This window comes from Mytilus edulis, chromosome 14 (assembly GCF_963676685.1).
Source record: "Mytilus edulis chromosome 14, xbMytEdul2.2, whole genome shotgun sequence".
Lineage (NCBI taxonomy): Eukaryota > Metazoa > Mollusca > Bivalvia > Mytilida > Mytilidae > Mytilus > Mytilus edulis.
In genome coordinates, this window is record NC_092357.1 from 28,883,960 (window position 1) to 28,892,299 (window position 8,340).

Genomic DNA, 8,340 nt, shown 5'->3' on the forward strand with positions numbered 1-8,340 from the left:
TCCTTCAGCTGGCCTCTAAACAAATATATACTATTTCAGTGAAAATGAACAATAGTTTATTGTTAATATGGTAACTTGAGGATCTTAAGATATTTCAGTCTGTTTAATTTCTCTATATCTTCTTAAGTGTTTGCTCAAAAAAGCCTCATTACCTCCTCTGCAGAGTGACAGTTTTCTTACAAAACAAAGATGTATATTCGTTTTTGATGTGTTTTGTTATTTGATTTTGCCATGTGACTATGCAGATGATTTAAATTATGGCATCAAATATTTCAATTATGGAAATCAAATGTTTCAATTATGGAAATGAAACATTTTAATTAAGGAAATCAAATATTTCAGTCTGTTTAATTTCTCTATATCTTCTAAAGTGTTTGCTCAAATACAACAGAAGGTAGATAAAGCGGAAAAAGACAATGATATCCTCGGAAGAGTGATTTTTCTTACTATGGCGGTAAAATTTGACTTTTTAATAGATCTTCCCTTGCTGATCGTCTTTGTGATTTAAAGATTTGATTTTATGTTTCATAATTTAAATCATCTAAGGCATAAGGGAAATCAAAGGTTTCACTCTTAATATCATAGTTTTTATGAAAATATGGAAAAATGGGAAAAAAATAGTAAACTTTAAATTAATTGGTAATACATGAATTTGTTTAACAGTTTTGATACATATTGACAATTGGTAAGGCTCATTATTCTGAAGCTTTTTTCCTCCTTTCAGATTTTCTCTTTTTATGATGTTTCAAAAACTAAAAGACAAAAATGCATTTTATCCCTCTGTTCTATTTTTAGCAATGTCTTGAATTTTGGTTGGACGGCGGGGTCATCGGACACACTTTTAAAACAAGAAACCCGGATAATGATTGTGCTCAGTTTAATAAAATTTTAACGTAACGTTTTGTACAAAAGTGTATTATAAAGTTCGAATTTAAAAGTTCAAAACTAGAAGGACGACAATAGAACTCTGAAATGACAATAGAGAGACCGAATTAAATTGAAGTATTAAATAATAAAACAAAAATTGAATATATATGTATGATGGTGCAAACAATAGGTTGAAAAAAATAAATAATTATCTTATAACATTGGAATAAAATTGAGAATGGAAATGGGGAATGTGTCGAAGAGACAACAACCCGACCATAAAAATAAAAACAAGAGCAGAAGGTCACCAACAGGTCATCAATGTAGCGAGAAATTCCCGCACCCGGAGGCGTCCTTCAGCTGGCCCCTAAAGTTTTAGATTTGGCATATGATTTCTTGTATTTTTTATGTTTGGTAAATATAGTATTTTGAAAGTAGCTATATAGAATAATCTTATTTTTTAACAAAATTTAATTTAGCATTATCGTAGATACCAAATAGAATAATCATAATATTCAAATACAGTTCAATATTCTCATTTCAAATATCCTTATGTTCAGGGCATGTCTGAGACTGGTGACCATCGAACAGTTCCAAAAAAAATGTTTTATGATCTATCTTTACAAAATGTACATATATTGTTACTTTTTATTTTCATCTTGTAAAACTGATATAGTTCCTAAAATTCTATGGATAATTCTATATTGGATCCAACAAAGCTTAGTGCTTCTAGTATATTTTGAACACGAAGTGTGTATTTTTTAACGTTAATACAAGTCATATTAAGATGGTTCTCTCATTTTTCATTCAATACTTTGTATATGTCATATGACCCTTACTAAAAACGATACTTATGTTAAGGAAGTATTACTTGATTGTGTTTCCCTTTACTTCAATATTGATCGTGTTTAACCACCCATTAAGCAAGTGTGCTATTCCATAATATGTAAAATATTCGGACTAAATTGATATAATTGTTGAAAATTTTGAAATGACATAACTTTGCCCTGATTACTAATAAGTCGTACACTGTCAAAATTCCATCGTTGATAAAAAAAAAAATAAAGAAGATGTGGTATGATTGCCAATGTAACAACTCTCCACAAGAGACCAAAATGACACAGAAATTAACAACTATAAGTCAACGTATGTCCTTCAACAATTAGCAGAGCCTATACCACATACTCAGCTATACAAGGTCCCTAAATGACGTAAAACAATTCAAAAGAGAAAACTAACGACCTTATTTATATAAAACAATTTGAAGAAAAACAAATATGTAACATATAAGCAAAAGACAACCACTGAGTTACAGTCCCCTGACTTGGGACATGCAAATACATACAAAGTGTGGTGGGGTTAAATATGTTCCAGGGATCCCATCCTTCCCCTAACCTTGGACAGTGCTAAAACAGTACAACATATAAGAACGAACTACATGTATAAAGATCAGTTGAAAAAGACTAAATTTGATCTCTGTTTTGAGGTAATAAGCATTGTGTACATGTTTCATAACATTTGGTTGAGGCAAGATAAATTTAGAAAATGAAAACCAACTTTGGGACGGACTAACGTACAGATATACATGGGCGCGGGCATCAAAAGTTTTTTTATTTAAGTTATTGCTTATGAACCTTGGATAGATAAAACTGGTTTGTTTTATAGACCGTGTATATTTACGCCAAACATTTTTCATTTTAAGCTGAACAAATAGATTTTGAAAATACCCTACAAATTTTAAAATTAATTGGTTTGATAAATGTAACAAACATCTGTTGAAGTCACTTCTGAAAAATCATTTTCGTTATGAGAATTGAAATTTGTAATTTTCATGACATTACATTATTTAATTTCACGAGGATAATATTAAAAGTAATGATAAGTTTGTCTTAAAAAGATTTCATCTTATCAACAGTTTGAATTAATTAAAACATTTGAATTTGATTGTTTTAGAAAAGAAACAAATTTCAATCTCCTTCTTAAGGACAAAATATTGAAATTGCTAACCTTAAGCATTTTTCAATTTGCCATAAAATATTGAAAAATGAAAAATGCTAAAACGTGGAGCATTTTTCAATTTGCCTTTAAAAATTGAAAAATGAAAAATGCTCCAACGTGGAGCATTTTTCAATTTGCCTTCAAAAATCAAAAAATGAAAAATGCTCCAACGTGGAGCATTTTCAATTTGCCTTTAAAAATTGAAAAATGAAAAATGCTCCAATGTGGAGCATTTTTCAATTTGCTTTGAAATATTGAAAAATGAAAAATGTTGAATTTTCATCTTTGATTTTTTTTCCTCAAAAATGAAAATGTTTTTTTTTTTGTGTTGAGGATTTTTCAATTTGTTTAATCAAAGTTTTGTTTTTATGCTTTAAATATAATACACATATGTGTATGTGTGAACCCGTGTATACACATTTTTTTTACCTTACCCCGAAAAGATAGGAGAACAACAACGCACCAGCAAAATTGTGTGATGTGGCGCAGGATTATTATGCAAAAAATTATTGTTATTTCCCTTGCTTAAAACCCTTAACTTTATATTTCCCTATTTTGTTATTCACATTCAGGTTAACTACATATTCTCGTTATATCTGTTAAATCAAATGGATATTGGTTTGTTTAATTCATTGATAGAGATATTTATTTTTACTCCAAAGTTTAGTATTTGCACCGTTGCAAAACATTTGTAAACTTCTTTAAAAAGTTAATATACATTTAAGATAACATCTGAGCAATACGGACACGCATAGATCAAGGCATATATAACCCTGCTCGTAACAACACGGTTCGGTTATTGCCATTAAATGATTTAGCATAGCGGAAAGCAATTACAATCACGGTGGGTATGGTTGTCCTGCGAGAGAACGTTCTGTGCTGGTGATTTGGTCCTGTCAGGTGCTGGTGGGTCCTGATTCTGTGCTGGTGGGTTTGTTTACATTGTATCAGGACGGCAATAAAACGACTGTTTTGTTGCTTAATTTTTCTCTGATGCGTCATAAGTACCATGCAAAGTATATTACTACAATATTATATTGCAAAAGTCGTACAAGTTCCTTAAACGGAATTGTCCTGACGCTGTGCTGGTGATAAGAAAAACGGTCCTGGTTCTGTGCCTTTATATTTTAGTTAAAAGTGGCATATATTCAAGATCATTGATACTGTTATTGACTAATTAACTGTTGTCTGCTTTCTTGAAATTGACATTGTTGTGAATCTGTTTACTGTTATTATGAGAGAAAAAATACCCCTATTTTTCTAATTAATTTTTTTTTTAAATTAGCTGTAATCTTATTCATTGGCCTGTTAATGGAACCCTTCTTGCCCCCTTTTAAGATAAGAAAATATGTTTACGATTTTGGGGATTACGATCATTTTGCAAGATCACCAAAATACGTTGTAATTTATACAATACTTAAATAAAAAGTTGATGATGTGGTATGTTTGTTGTCAATGGACAAATTTCCATAAGAAACCAAAGGAAGTATGTGTTAACAACCATACGTCATCGTACGACCTTCATCAATAACCCATAAAATAAAAATGTAAAAGGTTTTGCATAAAAATGGAGAGCAAAAATATAGAACAAAGGACTTTTTGAGCGTTTGAATCATATGTCTTTAGCAGCTTAAAACACATTTGTTTGTGAACAATTTAGTGCTGACTATAAGAATGACAATAGTATTGCGGGTTTGTTTGTTTGGGTTTTTTTTTTTTTTGGGGGGGGGGATAAGTTAGAGCGAGGTTACAGTGAAAGTTTTAAGCATGGAATAGTTTCTCGTAAGATTTAAAAGTTGTATTTTAAAAGACAAATGTTTCTTATAGCTATTAAGAATCACTTGCTGTATCTGTAAGATTTTTTCAACATAACTTTTTTTGTCTGAACGGTTATCAGGTATTTTTTTTCGAAAGTTCGATAGAACACTAAAAAAAAATTCACTATTTTATGAAAGGGCAGACTAGAATATGTCAGAGAATGAAGACGAGATAACCTTTGTACAGAGATTTTTGTTATGTTAAGCATGGGATCAACACAAGGGTACATTATCCTTAAAGATCTATTTAAAAGTATTTGAAACTACCGTTTGCTTTGTTAATTGTGCCTTCAATTTCAAATATTTAAAATATCTCGTAGCTTCATACTACAAATTGAGTATAAAACAAGTATATAAGTTTAAAAAAGAAATTCTGAGATTAAACACCTACATTTAACTTTAAAAGGTCATAACAGTTTAAAACAATACAAATCTACACACACAAAAAAAACTGGCTTACTTTCAACTGGTTATCAACCCGAATCGCTATGAGATCATATATAAGCTCACTTGTGTCGAGGGGTCGTGTGATGTTCATGTATTGTCTTGGCGTCCGCAATTACAAAAAGATCTTTTCTGAAATTACTTGACCAAATGTTACCAAATGGTTTTTCAAGAGTGAATCCAGGAAAAACAATATTCATCAACAAACATGACCACTGTCTGTTAAAATGTATTCGAGTTTTTAGTTACAGCCGATTCCATTGAGTATGTAGGCAAAGGTAATATCTTTGGTTAGCTTGCTTGTTAGCTAAAGCGTAATGTCATTGTTAGGTAAGGTATACTACCCTCCTTACGAAGTAGCCTGGTCCTACATACAGAAAGATATGTCATTTGTCGGACTAGTCTACTCGTAAAGTTTGGATAACCTAACAATGACTTTTCTGTTCAGCAAGCAAGATAACCAAAGATATTCCCTTTTTTGTCTACACACTCATTAAAATCGGCTTTAAAATTGCAAAAGTTCAAGCAATTAGGGGAAAAAAATCAATGTCTATCTACCTTGCACATTTCAGAAAATTTAGATCAGATAACGAAACTGGGTCCAGCAACATTTATAAGCAATTTAAGATTTTGACCCTCACAGTTTCCATTCAGCACAAATATTCTCGTTACAACGAATCAATTTAAATACAAAAATACCAGTTGCAGCCTTTGGTTTATCTATTAATATATGTATACGGATAAAGCTATGAAAGGCAGCAGGGTCACCAGGGTGAGGAGTCCATGTCATCTGAAATGAATGCTAAGCATAGATCTAGAAAGCAACAGATAATCATGACATTAAAAAAAACTCTCTTCTTTTCGACTTTTTTCGAACAAATTGACACATAAAATGAATTATATAGTATTGTGGAATTTTTTACTTGTGTTCAATCTATTGGTTACACCTTTTACTAGGATAACAATCCTGTCAAGTATGAGCTGGGAAAAATATTTCAGAAAAGAAGATGGAAATGTGAAAGTTTCCGTGCGTCAGGTGCAACAGCATACGAACAGCTAACATGCCTCGTCAGGGTGGAAGCTAAAAAGTCCACGAAAATTTGATTTAAAGCCTTTATTCGTTCCAACAAAGTTATTGAGATTTTGTTGAAGATTTAACCATCTACGACAACAAGAATTTTTTTTTTGAATTTACAGCTCTTCTATAAATATATGCAAAGCAAACCATTATTGATCAAATTGCTTGCTATGATAGTTTGGATGTTTGTAAACGACAGGTAAGTAGTCTGTTTACTATATACTAGAATTTGTTTGGACAATAAACATTAACTTCAATCCTGTCAGTTTGTATTTGTCCAATCAAATCCCAGTATGTATATTGAAACTCCGCCTACCTATTGTTTGAAAACATCCAAGCAAACATAGCAAGCAAGTCAATCATAGTTTTTTTTTGCATGCTTTTATAGAAGAGCTGTACTATATAATGCAAAGCAGCGTTTAAGTCTTTCGCCAAAAAAGAACTATCAATTTCTTTTTGTCCTATGTAAACTTCCGTACCATTTCCTTCCATTCATGATCATTAAATTGAACTGTAAAATATTTCTTGGTACCTTCTTAATTCCTTTATAAGTGTTATGTAAACATAATTATGACAATAACTGTTGTTAGTACAAGCTTCACTGCACACTTTTAAAGTTCAATGTAACAATGAAGGAGGAAATGAGGAGGATTGGTTGGGTGGAAGTGGGGAGGGGTATGCGAGCGCTAACAAACATGTCTATGCGGCATGGGCTTTGATCATTGTTGAAGCATCAATGTAAGGGGCATTTAATATCTTAATAAAACTATTCTTATTTTAGATACTATATATTGTTATCTGATATTGGACGAAAGATGTTGCCCTTTTATATAATTATGTAATACAAGTTACGATCATTTGAAAACACATATTAAACAGCCAAATGGATGCACAATAGCTAAAATAGGAGTCGTGGATCCTATTGACAACAATTATCTGCCCAATTTTATTGATTTTGTAACATTTGTTTCAAATATGACCAACTTCTTATCCAAAATCACCAGCACCGTATCAGGACCCACCAGCACAATGACAGGACCCACCAGCACAGTATCAGGACATGAATAAATTGAGAAAATGCTAAATTTTAATAAATTGCAATGTTTTTTCACAAAATAGTTTTGTCGTGTGGATTGCGGTATAGAAAGCAGACTCTTTGAGCATTTTTGTTTTATTTTTTCAGTTCTAGATTTTCTGAAAATGAGCATTTTTGTGTTACGCTTACTGAAACAGTTTAGAGGGTCAACTTTTTAATGGTTTATATATGAACCCATAAGAAACCAAATTGAAAAATCTCAACTGTTTTCTTTCATTTTTTATGAGTAAAAACGTCAAAAATCATCATTTTCGTCATTGTTTACATTTTTTCATTGATCACCAGCACCCGTCAGGACCGAATCACCAGCACAGAACGTTCTCTCGCAGGACAACCATACCCACCGTGACAATAAAATGCCCTATAAAACCCTCAACGACAGAATAGCTTCACGAAAGCTGAGAGCTATTCATCAATAAATAGTAAATGAAAAATATTGTAAAATAAGATTTCATACTTTCATGCAATTGCTACGGATTTGGTAATACCCTCGTTGACAACCTAGAAAATATGTAAAGATAAAAACAACACCTAGGAAAGCTGTTCTGTTTCCAGTCTCTCTGTATAAGGTTGATTAATATGCCATTTTCCTTCTAAATACAGCTCATTTTGGAAGTCATTGAATGCTCCCTTTCTTAACTAGATAAAATGAATTAAATAATTTGTTCACTGGGGTTTTTTTTTGGGGGGGGGTAGTATTACTTAGTTATTTTAATACCAATAGTGCTTTAACATTTGGCATCCGTCGTCTCTGTTTACAACTAGAACAAGCTGTGGTTTACATCTCCGAATCTCAATCAGAATTACTAATGCTAAATGTTGGTCCCGCGAGGTTGATGTTGAATTTTACAGCGATTTTTCTGTTTTTAACCGAAATACATTATTTTGGGAAAACTAATCAGGAATGACGCAGACATTTGAGTCAGTGCTCGGTGGAATTAGATACGACTGTCTTTAGGAGACAAGTTTTGAAAATGTACATGTAGGTGTATAATTGTTCCTGTGGTCTTTTATTTTTATAGTATGGTTTATTTGGTACA